Source organism: Coenobita brevimanus, chromosome 84, assembly GCF_032717465.1.
Source record: "Coenobita brevimanus isolate Jiangsu-jjx chromosome 84, ASM3271746v2, whole genome shotgun sequence".
NCBI lineage: Eukaryota > Metazoa > Arthropoda > Malacostraca > Decapoda > Coenobitidae > Coenobita > Coenobita brevimanus.
This window is the reverse complement of record NC_137037.1, coordinates 13,423,015-13,441,267: the sequence shown is the minus strand read 5'-3', so window position 1 is coordinate 13,441,267 and position 18,253 is coordinate 13,423,015. Positions and strand designations below refer to the sequence as shown.

Genomic DNA, 18,253 nt, shown 5'->3' with positions numbered 1-18,253 from the left:
ACGCCTAGCGGTTTGGGGGATTAAAATGGTACCACCCGCTGTATTGTGCAAAGGTTTACATCTGAAGGATAGTTGGTGCTGGTTACTCATATAGTGTCATTTAGGGAGGAGTGACTAGTCGCCCACCTTAAATGTTGGAATTAATAGACTAGCCTCGGACTTGCAAGCACCTGGTGGGCAAAACAGGAGTGGATGATGGGGAAATGAAAAATACAAGGCTTCTTTTACTATCTATCTATAGCCCGACGCCCTAATCCCGCAAATGGTGGCCGCAGACAAAACGCCTCCAAGTCACTCTGTCACCCACCATTTGACTCCCCTCCCCCCAACTCACCCCCCCCTCCCTCATATACCTCTCAACTCCATCCCTCCACCTCATCCTCGGTCTACCCCTCCCTCTCCCTCCCTCCACCTCACCTACATACACCCTCTTAGTCAGTCTTTCATTCTCCATCCTCTCCACATGTCCAAACCACCTCAGTGTATTTCTCCTAATCTTTTCAACCACATCCACATCTACCCCACAACGTTCCTTCACTTCTTCATTCGTCAACCTGTCCCTCCACGTCACTCCACATGCTCCTCTCAAGTAACTCATTTCCACTGCTCTCACTCTTGACTTGTTCCCTTCTTGCAAGGTCCACGCCTCGCTTCCATACGTCAGGGTAGGGATCACAATACCATCATGCAGTGACTTCTTAACTTCCATACTCACCTCCCTATTTCTCATCACTGCTTTCAGTGTACCAACAACCTTCCTTCCCTGCTGTACCCTTTCATTTACTTCATCCCCCAAAGTTCCATCCTTACTCATCACACTACCCAAGTACTTGAATGCACTCACATTCTCCATATCCTCACCATCCAACCTCACTACACACTCTGTGACTTCATTCCTCTCAAACACCATAACTTTACTTTTGTTTACATTAACTTTCAGCTTCCTCCTCCTACACACTGTCCCAAATTCATTCACCAAACCTTGCAACTCCCATTCATCTTCACTCAACAATACTGTATCATCAGCAAACAGCAACACCGGAAGCTTCCAAATCTCACCCTCATTCATTAGGGCCACCCCCACATCCACTGCCCTACCTTGAACCTCCTTTACAACCCCATCCATATATATATTAAACAGCCATGGAGACATTACACACCTCTGTTTCAGTCCCACATTGAGATCAAAGAACTCACTCAGCTCACCATCCACTCGCACCGTAGCCCTAGCTCCCTCATACATACTCTTCACAGCACTCAACAATTTCCCCTCCACTCCATATATTCTTAATACCTTCCACATACCTTGCCTATCTATTCTGTCATAAGCTTTCTCCAAGTCCATGAAGGCAGCATACACTTTCCTTCCCTTCTCTAGATACTTCTCCACTAAACATCTTAGAACAAATATCTGGTCTACACACCCTTTTCCCTTCCTAAATCCCCCTTGTTCTTCTCCAACTAGCTCCTCTGTCATATGCCTAACCCTATCAATGAGTATTCTACAATATATTTTACCAGTCACACTAAGAAGGCAAATACCCTTATGGTTACCACATACTTCTTTCTCCCCTTTTCCTTTGTACAGAGGAACAATTATACCTGATTTCCAGTCGTCTGGAACCCTTCCCTCTTCCCAAGCCAATCTACACAACTTCCATATCCACTCCACAACAATCTCACCCCCATACCTAAGCATTTCACCACACACTCCATCAATTCCTGGGGCCTTTCCCAGCTTAATCTTCTTCATCGCTTCCACTACTTCCGACCTACTGATCTCTTCCTCCCTCCTCTCATCTCTTCTTCTCCCAGCCATTCCCCAACCACTTATACTCACACTGTTCTCACTCTCTACATTCAACAAATCCTCAAAGTGCTCCTTCCTCTCCTCACTTTTTCTCTCTTCTCCACCAACAATCTATTATTCCTATCTTTCACTCCCCTACTATTTCCCCTTTCACACTGCCTTACTTTCTTTACCTCCTTCCAAAACAATTTCTTACTCTCCCTCCATTTCACACTCAGATTCCTCCCAAACTCTTCATCCACTTTCTTCTTACTCTCCTGCACCAGTCTCTTAACCTCCCTTCTCCTGCTCACATATACCTCTCTCTTCTCTCTCTCATCTTCTCCCCTACCTCTACTCGCCAACCATTCACCATATGCCTTCTTCTTTTGTTCCACAGCTCGTTTCACCTCATCATTCCACCATGCTGTCCCTTGCACACCCTTGCATCTCCTCCTCACTCCACAAACCGCCTCACACGGGAATAACAGATATGTTTAGAAAATAAGTTTCCATACTCTCACCCCTAGATTGTTGAAGTAACTGGTTAGATGGAGGCCGTGAGAAGCAGGTGATAAAGTACAGGGTGGAGTAGTCATTGAATGGGTGCACAGAGATAAAGGTGATCTCTTATCACTGGTGAATAACTGAAAGAGAACTTGTGCAATGACAGAACACTCATAAACAACAGTACTGACAGTTTTAACAAAACAGCTGCGGTCTAAAAGAACAGGTATAGGATAAGATGGGAGAAACCTGGATATGAAGCCACAGACAGACAGAAACCGCAAGGGGACTCTTTGTATCGTGAAGATTTTTGAGGGATTTGATCACAGGCATTAAAATGTCAAGAGCAATGGCAAAAGTTTCTGTGGTTCAGAAGATGTACAGCTGTGAATATTTAAGATGTCCAGAGCAATGGCAAAGTTCTCAGTGGACCAGGTGAAGATGTACAGCCATGAATGAAACTTCGCCGACAGTCCCCTACTGGCAATGTGTCCTGCCTTCCATATTTCTCATTCTTCCCCAAACGATAGGCAGTATCCTTCATTTTCCTACTTTTTAGTTGTATGCTTCATACTGTTATCACATAAGAAAACTTCATGTATCACCTTCCATTGCCACATCCGACAGAGGTGTGTGTCAGCAGGCTTTTTCTCAAGATAGTACATCACCTACAAAAAGTATCCTGACCCAAATCATCAGTGGTTTCATAGTGAATTTTTTTGGTGTTCCCGTATATTTCTGAGACAAATATTTCTGAATGCCGTGTAATTCTTGTAAAAAAAAAAATTCACTCTTTATCCTGAATTAATCCTTTCAGTCCAATGACATACATTTTTAGCTTATTCTTGCTACCTATAGATGATTGAATAGAAAAGAAATTTATCTATCTGAAGGGTTTATATATATCCTTCACTATCCCCTTCACTACAAAACGTCTCCCCCCAAAAAAATCTGAACGTAGCAAAAACAACTCTAGGCGATGTCAGCGAACTGAGGAGGTTAAGAGAAATTGTAGGCATAAATGCACTTAAAAATATTTTAGATTATGTTTCCAAATTTCGTCCACTGTTCAAAATGAAAACTTGAAAAAAATAAACATTTTACAGACACTAGAAGATATGACCGATATCCAAATTTTTTCCACTAAATTTTGCTCACGATTTTTCTCTTTTCTTTATGCTGACGAGCGAAAATATAAGAATAGCCTGCAGAGTTCTTAGAAGTCTGCTTGTGCTTTGGAGATCCAGGCTAAGATGTTTGGCAAGAGGAGATTGTTTGGTGCTCTAATATTCAGTGTGTTGCAGTTACGGTAACGGTGATGAATGCACTAGCAGCAGCAGCAGCAGCAGCAGTAGTAGTAGTAGTAGTAGTTGTAGTAGTCGTAGTAGTAGTAGTAGTAGTAGTAGTAGTAATAGCCCCAAATCCATCCGAAACGTCAACCCAGTGGACTGCAGGCTTAAGTTGCCCCAATCAGGCAGACAACCATCATATATCTTATCTTGGAAAGATCATATTACATCTCTTGTAAAATCTGCTTCCAAGAGATTGGGTGTGCTAAGCCGACTCCGCTCTTTCTTTACCCCTGCACAATTGTTGACTCTATACAGGGGTTTTATCCGCCCCTGTGTGGAGTACAACTCTCATTTGTGGGGAGGCTCCCCACATACAGCTCTTCTCAATAGGGTGGAGTCAAAGGCTTTTCGTCTCATTAACTCTCCTCCTCTTACTGACTCCCTTCAACCTCTGTCTCTTCACCGCACTGTTGCATCTTTATCTCTTTTCTATCGCTACTTTAATGGTCACTGCTCCTCTGAACTGTCTGCTTGCATTCCTCCACCTCTACGACGGGCGCGTAACACCCGTCTGGCAGCAAACTCTCATCCCTTTTCTGTTCAACTCTCTAATGCAAGAGTTAACCGTTACTCCCAGTCTTTCATTTATGCAATAGGTCAACTCTGGAACTGTCTCCCTCTGTCTGTATTTCCTGCTGCCTATGATCTCCAGTCTTTCAAACGCAGTGTGTCCAGGCATCTCAAAATGATCGGATCTTGAATTTGGCTCTCTATTGTATTTTGTTTTTCTCTTGGAGGGAACTGTTACTGCGGGCTCATGGCCTTTGGTTCCTTCTTCCTCGCATTAAAAAAAAAAAATATCTTGGGGGAATGGGGAGGGAGACGAGGAACTTTTGTATAACTGGGCAGTGGACCCGCCCAGTTATATCGGTGCCACCACATGAAGGCGTCCCTCTCCTGCACCAAATGGAGAAATTACGAACGTATATGGGAACTGTGTCTGTTGAGAGCCTACAGCATTTCAAGCCCAACTGGGAGAAGGTCCAAGTCAGGTCGAAACTGCTGTGCCTTCTCCAAGGCTGAATTAATGCAGGTGGAGGCCCTGAGGTAAATAAGCTTGAGGAGGCTCTTTTGTTTGCGGAGACCCTTTTGTATAAAAACGCACCAGGAAAGATGGGATCGTCCCTTCAGCCTTATTATTATCGCTTGAAATGAGGCTTCTACCAGTGCAAATATCAGCAGATTACCACAATGTAAACCTAACTGGAACATCACCATGCATAAAGATATATTATAACACGTTGTTTTTACATCAACCTATGCTAAAACACTTTGCATCGATAATGTAGGTAAAATATCAATAACTGTGGAAGCCTCCTTTTGCTACAGGACCTAAATCTACTTCCTCATTTTTTTGGTGAAGGCCCTAAACAAACGTCTTCAGTATCCTTATATTTAATTTGACGCTAGTCTCTCCATGGAAGCTCATTACCCTTATGTATGTATAACTCCCTCACTTTAACAGTTTATGGGAATGTCAAATCACGGCACAGTGGTGACAAGGCCTTATATTACAGCAAACAAAAAGCTCACAAACACCAATGTATAATCGGAAGGATATATACCTGTAGGCATGCAAATCACAGACGTGGTTATGGTTCAGCTGTTGATAAATAAATAAAAAACTTAATAACTGGTAAATAAAAAATAAATAAATAATGCAAACACATAGATGGAAAGAAGGAAAAGCACTGGTAACTTTAAAATACATACAGTACATTCTCTCTCTCTCTCTCTCTCTCTCTCCTTGACCTTCACGAACTCCTCCATTACGACATGCCCATCTAATACTGGATGAAATCGTGTTGTTGCAGCTAAATAACAGATAACTACGCGAGATACGGTTATGTGAGTTTGTTTGAAATCTTAATTTACGACGTCTCACCAAAGCTAAATAACAGTAGTAGATGTAGCCCCAGGTTCGTTAGAAAACTGCAGGCCGAAGATGTTCTTTTCAGAGAGGGAGTGGAAGGACAGTTCTGTAACCTGGTGGAGGAGCCGTCCAGTTATATTGATGCCACCGCGTGAAGGCGTCCCCCCCCCCAGCACCCCTCTCGTACTGATCGGGATTAGTGAAGGCTGCACCTAACCTCCAGCTGGAAAGCCTATCCTAAGTGTATAAAATCATTTTTAGCTAAAGAGCATTAACAGGAAAGTACATAACGGGAATGAAGAAGTTCAAGTAGCAGTAGTAGTGGTTGTTTTTGAAGGAGCCTGTGTCTCAAATGTGGACTTGGTGGACCGCCGACCGACGGTACCCGTCTTCGGCAGTACACCATCCACCTTTCGGGAGATAGAAGGTAGAGGAACGCTTGTGCAACCGATACAACTTGCTCGGTTAAATCGGCGCCATCACATGAAGGCATCCCTCTCCAAAACCAAGTTAAGATAGCAAGAGTGCATTATCGTTATCGCAGTGTTGAGTTGGAATAAAATTCACCATTTTCATTAAAAAACGAACTAGAAAGCATATAGAGAGGACATACCTCCGCCAACGCCAATAAAATGTATCATTAGTTCCTGCATCCGGATCCGGATCCATCTCAAAACCTAACCAGACGAAAACTGCAGTCCCACACAGTCCAGTATTTCTATGATCTTAGTCTGCCCTGTTACCCAATTTCAGACAGGTCATACCTCTGTCCACGCCAATAAACTTTATGTATTATTCATGCCTCTGGATCCAAATCCACCACAAAATGTAATCAGCTTTCTTGATCTACCGCCCATCTATCCATCACATTTCATTCAAATACGGTAATAACTTTGTGAGGTACTGCGCACGCAAACAAGCAAACTGATTGACATACAGCTACGTGTGAACGCATAACTTACTCCACATTAATTGGCTGACGTAATTACAATTTATGTGTAATTATTTCTCTGATTGTAAATGCATTGCAGTAATCCTTTAAAGGTAGGACAAAAATATAATAACTCTCTCTCTCTCTCTCTCTCTCTCTCTCTAGGTTTTGTGTGTGTGTGTGTGTGTGTGTGTGTGTGTGTGTGTGTGTGTGTGTGTGTATATGTTTCAGCTTTGTTCGCTAAAATTTTCAGACAATTCTTTATTCCAGATGAACTTTAGGTAAACTGTACGTGCTGAGCAAGAGACAAAGAGATCAGGGAATCGAATTATGCTGGGGAAGCAATTTGACTCTTTCTTTAGATTACACACACACACACACACACACACACACACACACACACACACACGATAAAAAACGATCACAGTGCTTTCATTTCGAAGGCTTCGTGAGTGAACGCAAGTGTAGCCCATTATCTCTTGTATTTGAGGTAAATGGAATGATGATGATGATGATGAGCATCATGATGATGATGATTATATCCGGACGTCAGAGGGTATCCCACAGGATCCAAGAAACAGAGTCATGATATACTCATAAGGAACAGAACAACACTATACCCAACACTTTTTTTTATTTCACAGATCCTCCTTCGGAGCTCTAAAATCCTCATATTTCTCAAGTTACGAAAGGATCTGCTCAAATAAAACATCATCTCGACCGGAGTCTGAAATCAGTAGGTCACCAAGCAACTCAAACTATCAGGCGTCTAAAGAAATGGGAAGGAAAAGAAAGCTATAAAAATTCAGTGTTTATAACCATTCATCTATGTATTGATCCATTTATTCCTATCTGTCTAGCTATCTGCCTCTCTACCTACCTATCTATGTCAGTCTCTCGCTATCTGAACATCTGTTTCTGTTCGTACACCTGAATACCTGCTGTCTAACGCGGTATGCTATTACGGTGTGGCAAACAAAAGAACCTCCAGGCTTTTCTATCCCTACACAATAACATTCATTCTCCCTCAATACACCACCCTTCCGTATATACTCTTGTGCCTTCTCCCTCCACCTCCGTTTCAAATCTACATCTTTTCCCCAAACCATCTCACTCCCATAATCTTTTATTATCGATCTCTCACTCTCCTTTCCGTCGACGTGACAAAGCAACCTCAGTCTTTATTGTAACTACTGTATATATTTTTCCTATTACTGGAGCTCGACAGGGATGTCTTCTCGTGGTGGCACCGATATAACCGTGGGGATTGATCTGCCTGGTTATATAAACGTCCCTCAGCTCTCTCCCAATCCTCTAAAAAAAAAAATGATGGGCTGCAGGAGAGGGATAACTTCAGTCAGCCGTCCACTGGGTTCACATTTGATGAGCCTGGGTTTGCAGTTACCACTACGTGGCCAGCGTCATCATTCTTCATATCACATTCCACATGAAGAAAAAAAATGCAGAAAGAAGATAAAAGAGACGTATGTGGTGTTTGAAGAAGATGAAAGAAACTGAAAAAAAAAAAATGGAAGTTAGACATACTGATTTTCCATGAAATTATTTCATGATCGAGTAGAGAAGGAGGGACAGACTGAAAACATCATAAAAATTAGGAAAAGTGGTACGTCCTGAAGGCTGCAACGTGGGATTAGGAGCTGCTCGCAAAGTAGTCAGTTATGAAATTCTGGGTTAACTCATACCACATTTTCGCATCACATATTTAGAGAGAACAAATGATTTTTTAAGGTTGGACTCGCTCGAACTGCCCTCAGTCGGCTCTAATGGAACTGTCTTGGCCTCTGCTATCTACGTACAATTTTTCAGAATGATAGGTCAACTCGAAATATGTTTTTGGACGAAATTGGTGCCCAGATTTATACTTTATTTCACAATGGAAGTTTTGCCCATATTTTCCCTAACAGTGCATACTGGTCTTGATATCAAAATGCCGTGAGTTGTTGAAAGGGAAGACTTTACATCAACAGACTGAAGGAGTGTTTAGTGCCAAGAAACAACAGGATTTTCTGCCCTAGTGAAAGTCGTCAGATATGGTCCAAGTCAGGGACCGATGTCTCCAGGTGGTGGAGCTGCCTGGCTACACATGAAGGTCCCTCATTCCCGTCTCTGTTCCTCAAAAGGAGGATGGTGGTCTGTAGAAAGAAAGTAACTTTACCCTGTTGTTCACTGGGTTCAATTCAGATGAGCCTGGGACTGCAACTACTATTATTGCTACTACTACTACTACTACTACCACTATTATTACTACTACAACCACTACGACTACTACGCCATCTAAATTCAACTCTTGCTCTTGCTGTTCGATTTCATTAAATTGTGGCTATAGCTAGCCGCAGCTTGGAAGAAGCTCCTGTTTTTTGGCAACACTTTTCTTGTACCCTTGTGGTCTGCAATATTTTGAATTACCTACATATATCGGTGAAGTATCCTGGATGACGCTCATGCAGTGGTTAAAGCGATTAATGTGAGAGAGAGTGTACTGTGACTCTTCTTTGGTGACGGGCTTTGATCCTAGGTACAATACCTGAAAGGGATTTTGGCGGCCATATTTTTTGGACAATAATCTGCGATAACAGTGACTCAGTGCTGTGCTGGTGTATTAGTCTCTAATGGAAATGACATGCTTGTATTGTGATATGAAATGCTGTTGCTATTAAGTTATCTAATATTACAATATACCAGATTCTGTGAGTGTTGTGATAAAATCTAATAGTTGCCACTAAACGAAAAACAATGGCTGAAAATGAATTTGTTGTGAACAGTCTCCTCTGCTTTCTTAACTCAGGTAGTAAGGACTACCAATATGATACTCTTTTTGACATTATTAGCTCCTTTTACTGTTACGAAGAAATAAAGAAAAGTAAAGAATTGTTAAGGGGAATTTTAAATGAGGATTTATGTTGGAAGAGAGATCCAGACAAAAAACGTAAAGAAGTGAAAGATCTCATCGAACTCCATGAACGAGTGAAGCAGTCTATGAAGCAAGTGAAGTTTGTAACAGACTCGCATAAAAGGATGCCACCAATCGGCCTGGAAAAGCTTGGTCCACTTCTTGCAAGCCTTACTGAGGGTACAGTGAGTATTAAGGAATTTCTTCCGAAGGTTCTGGATGTAAAAACAGAAGTTAGTAATATTGGTGACACGATACGCCAACTGAGTGCCGATGTAGTTGACTTAAAAGCTAAATTCATGAGTGCTGTCTCGGGACTGGATGAAGCGGCTCGAGATATAACAATAAGTGAAGCAAACATTCTTGATGACCTAACTTCTCTGAGATACAAAAATGCTTATCTTGTTACCCCAACTTCACAAATAAATCTTGAAAATGATAACAGTGGCAAAACAAGATATGTTTCTCGAGTTAGCTCAACTCCATGTATCGGAGGTAAAGATGGCGGGAGTAATGGTAATAAGACGAGGAGTGGGGATGAGAGGGGGAGTGATGCTAATCCGGGGAGAGGCGGGAGAGATGACATGATTAATGCCGATCGCGGGAGAGACTTCGTGGATGATGCCGATAGGAGGAGAGGTGGACGCAGGGATGACAGGACGAGGAGAACGTATAGTAAGGTGATGCACCGGAAGAATGATGTTGAAGATGTGGCTTCAGGATGTGACGGCGGCCCTACTGTGGTTGGCTGTGATGGTGATGGTGGTGTGGACTCTCATGCTTTGGTTGCATCTTCGGGTATGGAGATGAGGATGGAAAGTGTGATGGGGATAACTGGGCCAGGAAGTGCCAGGAGGAGTGGTGTTTGGTTCAGTTCCCCAGTGCCACCTGTGCTTGACAGGAATACTGGTGCCATATCGAAGGTTGGTTGTTCCATCTCTAATAATATTAATTCAAAGGGCCCTCTTAATACTACCTCTGCTGAGGGATGGACATTTGTGAGTTTAAAAAGAATTAGGAAAAACAATGATAACGTTACAATGAGAGTAACCGGAATGGGTAGGATTGCTAGTTCTAGAATCAAGGCTGTTTACGAGGTTGGCTGATATTTTTATTGGGAGAGTTGATAACAGTGTAACATGTGATGATTTAAAGACGTATATTTTGGATGTTTTTAAAGTTCAAGTAATGTCAGTAAGTAACCTGTGATAAGAAGTCATGAGCATAAAGCTTTTAAGGTGACAGTGAAGCTTTCAGAGAGGGATATGTTATTTAACCCAGAACTTTGGCCTGAGGACATCATTGTGGAAAAAATTTTCAATAGACCTAAAGGTCAGGCCTCTTTAAGTACAGGAAATAAGTAATTTTATATATCTGTTATAGTTTTTTCTTACCTTACTGTTACTTTTATAATGACTTCTGGTTTTATTAAAATATGTGCTTATAAGTGCTGCTCGCTGAAGAAAAGTAACAGATTCAGTTAGGAATGTGACGTCATCAAGATATAGTTTAATTTTCTTACAAGAAACCTTTATAACTAATGATAAAGTTGGTGTTTTAGATTATGTTGATGAAAATTATGAGTGTGTAGGAGTGGGTGCCACATTCTTCGATAAAGCTCTGGCCAGTATGAGTGGCCCGCCTGAGGGAGGTATGGCTATACTGTGGGGAAAGGACACTCGCATGAAAATTAATTAGATAGTTTTAGAGAAGAATTTTGTTGTTCAGAGTATTAATATTTTTGGTTTTAATGTTGTTTTTATGAATGTATATTTGAGCAGTGATATTTGGGAAGAGGTTACTTTAAATAATTACCTGGAATCTCTTGGCAGACTAGACTACTTCCTAGAGAGTTTGCATTATGACTGTATATTTTTACTTGGTGATTTTAACTCTGGCCTCTTTATGGAAGAGCTTGGAGAAATCTGTCTGTTTTTATGGATAGAAATTGTTTAAAATGTTTCGACTTAGAGAATCTTGGGCATAATTCTTACACTTTTGTAGGTTATGGGAACTCGGTCTCGAAGTGGCTTGATCATGTTATAGGCAGTGAACATAGCAACATCAAAACAGATAACATTAATATACTACAGAATACTATTGGTTCGGATCATTTACCATTGGCTGTGAGTTTGAGAATTACTGGTGGAGTATCTGTAATGCAGCTTCAAGTGTCCTCCAGTAAAACTGTCCATTCATCAGTCAGATGGCACAAACTTAAGGACCATGAGATAAATGAAATAAATAGTACAATATTGATGTGCGCTTGCAGGACTTTGGTTCATAGACTGTACATGATTGTCATAAGCTGAGCATTTTAAAATGATAGATGAACTCTATGAAATTATTACGAATACGGTTCAATACTGTAGCCAGAAATATATGAGAAGATGCATCAAAAAGAATAAATTTGGGTAATCCCAGGTTGGAACCGCGGTATTAAAGAAAAGCACAGTGTTGCCAGAGAAAAATATGTGAACTGGGTAACGCATGGCAGATTACGAGGCACACCACTACCTGAAGAGATGCTGTCTAGTAGAAAGTATTTTAAGAAGGCTCTTAAGGAATACAAAATTAATGAGCAAAGAGAGATCTACCAGTCAATTATGGAGAAATTTCGTGAAAAAAGATAAAACAAACTTCTGGAATGATGTCAAGAAAAAAAGGTCAATAAATAAGTTACATATTGTTATCGATTGTGAAAGTGGTGATGTTAATAATGTGTTTTACGGGAAATTTTTATTGAATCAACCTCATACCAATAATGAATCAGAAACAAACTTGTGCTGTGAAATTAAGAGAGTTTGGCCTCAAGGAAAGAAAATGTACTTGCAAATATCCGGTGATACACTTAGAAAACTTATACAGCGTCTTAAGGTTGGCCAAGGTCATGATTTGATTCATTCCTTTTATTTAAAGAATGCTTCTGACTATTTTTTTACGTAATCTTGCTCGTTTTTTACAATTTGTGCTTTGTTCATTGTTACCTCCCTGGTAATTTTCTGCAGGGTACTATTACTCTCGTAATAAAAGATACTAAGAAAAATGTTACCGACTCACCAAATTACCGACCAATCATGCAGTCCTCATGCCTTTTAAAGATTTTTGAATTATTTATTTTAGATCATTTTTCAGAGAAGATTATAATTAATTTTAGGCAACTAGGTTTTAGGATTGGTTCTTCAACCACGGATGTTTGTTTCATCTTAAAAGAAGTCATGAAGAAGTATTCCCAAAGCAAAAGATCAGGCATTACCACTTTTATTGATTTAAGTATGGCTTTTGACAGGGTAGATCATTTTATACTAGGGAAGAAGTTGCTTAGATGTTCTCTTCCCGTTGATGTGGTGCTATTGATTCTGCATTACCTGAGGAACCAGCAGGTTAATATTAGATGGGTAAATTCAAATGGTAATTATTGCTTCATAGAGAAAGGTGTGAGACAGGGGGGAATCTTGTCTCCGTTTTTTTGTTTTTGTTTTTTTTATATAAAGGATATTATAAATGATATTTCGACCTCTGATTGTGGATGCTGGTTTGGGGACATTAGATGCAATATCCTAGCATATGCCGATGATTTGGTGTTATTGGCAGGAACAGCAGCTGAAATGCAGGTTCTGTATGGTAAAATTGGAAATTGTATAGATGAACATTTACTGACGATTAACAGGGACAAGACTAACTGTGTCACTTTTAGTTACAGGCAAGATGATCCAATGGAGACCATCAAGCTGAATGGTGATGTGCTGCAGGTGGTAAAAGTATTTAAATACTTGGGCCATAATGTTTCTTTTAATTTCAAAGATCTTGAAGATATTTCTTTTAGACAATAACTTTTATTCTTCTTTTAATTGCATTTTTAGAAATTTTAAATGTGTTGACAAATCCACCTTATTTCTTTTTAAGTCATACTGTTCACTAGACTATGGACTTCCATTATGGAACCATAACACATCCTTTAATTCAAAAATTTTTAAGGCTTTTGAAACTGCCTTTAGTAAAGCCCTTAAACGTATCAGTAATGTTCCAATGTTTGCCAGCAGTCACATCACGGTAGCTCGGTTTCGTTTAAACATTTCCTGCACCGATAGTGCAGGCCGGGTTATACATTAGCCCGGTCAGTGGGGTTTGGGCTGACTTAAAAAATAGTAAGGGGGAAGACAAGGCATGGAGATTGCCCAGCACACACGCCCTGTCTTCTGGCTGGCTTTGTGGTGTGTGTGGCAACTCAGTGTAAGCACCACACTGCCTTGGTACTGCACAAGCGAGATGTTGTAAAAGATTGTTAAAGTCGCAACACACTCTCATTAAAAACAATATTTCTTATATTAAGAAGGTTTTTTTTTATACAGTACCTAATAAAGCACTTTGAATATATATATATATATATATATATATATATATATATATATATATATATATATATATATATATATAATGTCAGTCCAGTTCATGAAGAGCTAGATATTTTAAGATACAAAGATTGAATGGGTACAAAGGCATGAGGACAGGCGCACTCCTTGTATATTTTATGGTTACTAGATTTCATATTTTATCCTGGAACATTTTATGTTTTTATTGGTGCTAGCTTTTATATTTTATATGGACCTTTTTATTTTTTATGGCAGCTTGCTTTTATATATTATTTGGACCTTTTTATTTTTTATGGCTGCTAGCTTCTATATTTTATTTGGACCTTTTAATTTTTTATTGATGTTAGCTTTTATATTTCACCTATGACTTCTTTTTAATTGTATTAATTATAACTTTACTTTTTACCTTGGGACATTTTATATAACTGACTGATGCTAGTATGTTTCTAATAGGATAATAATGTGTATATGAACTTTGATGTCCTCTGGTCTTTATCATTACTTTTGTGATTTTTTTCATATATATATATATATATATATATATATATATATATATATATATATATATATATATATATATATATATATGTTAAGTACATCACCTTCTATGTAGTGTGCATATTTACAGGCTTTTGTATATGATGATGAAATGTGTTATTTTTTTTTTTTTTTGTGTGTCAAGAGATACGAAATACGGCCGATTGAATTGAATTGACTACTACTACTACTATGACTACTACTACTACTACTACGGTACTACCACCACCACCACCATCGCTACTACTACAATCAACACAATTTCAGTACACTGGCATTTATTAAATTCATCAGGAAAATACGGATTACTCTCCACCCCCCAAAAAAAGACAAGCCAAATAAATAATAACTCAGAGACTCATTTGACCGAACAGCGGATTATCCTCAATATATAAATAAATTAATTAATAAATAAACAATGATGATAATCGAACCCCAAAATGCATAATACACAGAGCATCGTTTCACTGGTTATTATCAGTACATATTAATTTTTTCGCGCGCTTTTCCACCACCACGCAATTAACTCAGCTTCCGATGCTGCGGCGACTGTCATTTGACCCGTAATGGACCATCCGCCAGGCCCAAATGAATTATCGATAGTTTGTGGCGTCTGTTATTGTGATGGGTAAATAATATAATTGTGTTTTAAAAGGATAATTTGGAGCTAATGGTATGTGGAAGGGAGCCTGTTGTGTGTGTGTGTGTGTGTGTGTGTGTGTGTGTGTGTGTGTGTGTGTAATTGTAGGAGGTAGATGACATTCACTAATCCCTCTTATGCTACGATGCTCACCACAACTTAATGAAATCGAACTGCAAAAGTTGAATTTAGGTGACGTAGTAGTAGTAGTTGTTGTAGTAGTAGTAGTAGTAGTAGTAGTAGCAGTTATAGTAGTAGTAGTATTTGAAGTAGTGGCAGTAGTAGTATTAGTAATAGTAGTAGTAGTAGTAGTAGTAGCAATGGCAGTAATAGTAGTAGTAGTAGTAATAATAGTAGTAGTAGTTGTAGTAGTGGCACTAATACCACATCTCTTCCTCAACAAGACCCGCCCAAGAGCTAGCATTGCGAAAAATATTAAGGCCATCCAAAGGCGGGTTGAAACATGGGAAAGAGGTGAAATCGACAACCTACTTGAGGAAGCAAGGGCCTTGCAGATGAGAATAAACAACCGAGACAGAAGAAATCAGAATACCAACGATGTGGCAAGGATTTTTGGCAGCAAGATGAGACAGGGGAAGGTCTCGATGGCAACAAGATCCCTGTCAGCTGAATCACCAAATGGAGTACTTGACTTGACAGATGAAACAATGCAACAACTAAAAGAAAAACACCCGACTGCACGACAAGCAAGTGCCCAGTCAAAGCCTGACGGCAACTACACTCCTCCCAATCCCATCATATATGACAGGATAACTGGAGATATGGTGTGGCGGAAGGCAATGCACACACAGGGAGGGGCAGGACCGTCAGGCCTGGATGCAAAATCTTGGCGAGTAATTCTCAGTAACATCAAGTTTGGGGAGGCAGCAACAGATCTATGTAACACCACTGCCTCACTGGCGAGGAAGCTGGCTTCAAGTCAGTGCAGTAACATCGAAGCACTGACGGCTGGCAGACTAATCTCCCTTGATAAGAATCCTGGATGCAGGCCCATCGGGGTGGGTGAAGTCTTAAGACAGATTATAGGAAAATGCATCATGGAGGTGGTGAAAGATGATGTGAAGCAGGAAGCTGGCAACCTCCAAGTGAGTGTAAGCCAGCAGACAGGAGGTGAGGAAGCAGTTCACTCCATGAGGAAAATATTTGGGGAAGAGGACTGTCAGGCAGTATTATTAGTTGATGCCTCAAATGCATTTAATTCCATCAACCGGGAGGCAATGCTGCACAATATCAAGGTTAAATGCCCAGCATTTGTCCAATATGTGGAAAACACCTACAAAGAACCAGCAGACCTCTACATTGTGGGTAAGACAGAGGCTCACAATGTCAGTGTAATCCAGTCCACAGAAGGAACTACCCAGGGGGACCCCGTTGCCATGGCTATGTACGCCCTGGCGATGACAGTGCTGCAACAACAGATCAAATACGAGGCCACCAATGTAAAACAGGTAGCCTATGCAGATGATCTCACGGGTGCTGGCAAGGTTGAGGATGTGAGGAAATGGTGGGACCTTGTAACATCTCATGGCCCTGAAATAGGTTACTACCCTAATGCAAGTAAGTCCATCTTGATCGTTAAACCAGCTTACTATCAAGATGCACAAGAAGTATTTAGAGGCACAAACGTGATAGTGACCAAGGAAGGTTAGAGGCATCTAGGGACTGTGACTGGAACTTAGGAATTCAAAGATAAATATGTGAGTGATAAGGTAAGGACATGGGTAGAAGAAATTCATACACTATCCAGCCACGCAAAAACAGAACCCCATGCAGCATACAGTGCATTTACCTATGGTGTAAAGCACAAGTGGACCTTCGTGATGAGGACCATACAAGACCAGCGAACTGTATGGAAGATGGATGTCGGAGGAGAGGACCTGGAGTTTGCTTGCAGGTCAGCTTAGCAGGAGAAACGCTGAGCAACTGAAGAGGAGAGAAAGAAGAAAAGCCGCAAAGAGAATGACTCATTGCAAGCAAAAGGAATGATGGAAAGCGGGTCTTCTTCTTCAGAGTCCATGGCCGAAGCATCCAATGATGATGTCCAGTATTTCTCTCCTGGTCCTTTGGCTCCTCAATCCGCTCCCTAGGATGTCCAAGTGTCGCCAAGGAGGATCATCCAAGATTCCTATTTTGCTGCAGCCCTGGATCGAAATGGAACCTCAGTACACCAAACGATGCACACTTTGACTCCAGCACTCGCTGCCGTGGGAGTTGAGTTATCCTCGGTCACATTGTTCAGATCAAGTCTTCACAGTTCACGGCAGAAGTCCAGGAAGAACTTGGCAGCCAGAATCAAAGCCAAGTTCAATCCTAATAGGCCGCTTGTCGTCCACTTTGATAGCAAACTCCTCCCCGATTCAGATGGGGGGAAATCGGATCGGACACCAGTGCTGGTCAGTGGGAAGAATCTTGAGAAGTTGTTGGCAATCCCAAAAATCCATGTCAGCACGGGACAGCGGATGGCCGGAGCTGTTCTGAAGGTGCTGGACAATTGACCTCAAGTTCAACCACGGATTGCCAGCCTCTGCTTCAACACAACAGCGACGAATACCAGTATTTACTGCGGCTCATGTATGATTATCCAGGACCATCTAGACCACTGTGTTCTTTTCCTGGCTTGCAGACACCACATGATGGAATTGGTGATCACCTCAGTCTTTGACCTGTTCTTCAGGTCTTCTGGCCGCAAAATTGTGCTGTTCACTCGCTTCAAATACCAATGGGAGTTCATTAGCCAGAAGCAGGCTTCTCTTTTCAACAGCAATGGCCCAAACGACTTCCTTTCGGAATGGGTGGCGTTGAAAAAAGAGCAGAATGTCCACTTCATTGAGGAACAGCTTGAAGTTGGCCACCCAAGAGACAATTACTAGGAGTTCCTGATCCTCGCTCTGGTCTTCCTTGATGGTCATGGCAAATGAGATCTCCGGTACAATTCTCCTGGAACATACCACCGAGCCATGTTGTTGGCCAAAGGCATTTACTGTCTTAAGATGTTCATCTTCTGGAGCCAGTTCCACCTGACTCCTCACGAGGTCTGGTCACTACGCAGGATAAACGTCTTTGCTGTCACCATCTACATCCAGAGGTGGTTCGAGGCTCCACTGATGGCAGACGTGCCCGTCAATTACCTGGAGCTGTTGGAGGACCTAGAGCAGTACAAGGCGATGGATCAAGATGTAGGTACCGCCACATAGACGAAATTCCGGGGCCACCTCTCGCACCTAAGCGAAGATTTAGCCAGACTCGCTATATTCTCCTCCCAAACCCCCAAAGTAGAGAAGACGGCCATGCTCCAAAACCTGCACAAGAAGACCGAAAA

The 18,253-nt window shown here is 41.1% G+C and overlaps 1 protein-coding gene and 1 pseudogene across 1 annotated transcript in view; one reads left to right on the top strand and one right to left on the bottom strand.

Annotated features, from left to right (window-relative positions):
* LOC145410065 (QRFP-like peptide receptor) overlaps positions 1 to 18,253 on the bottom strand; it is a 597,699-nt gene that overhangs the window by 220,962 nt on the left and 358,484 nt on the right. The gene's annotated exons all lie outside the window — the stretch shown is intronic.
* On the top strand, positions 9,489 to 16,838 carry LOC145410017 (uncharacterized; annotated as a pseudogene).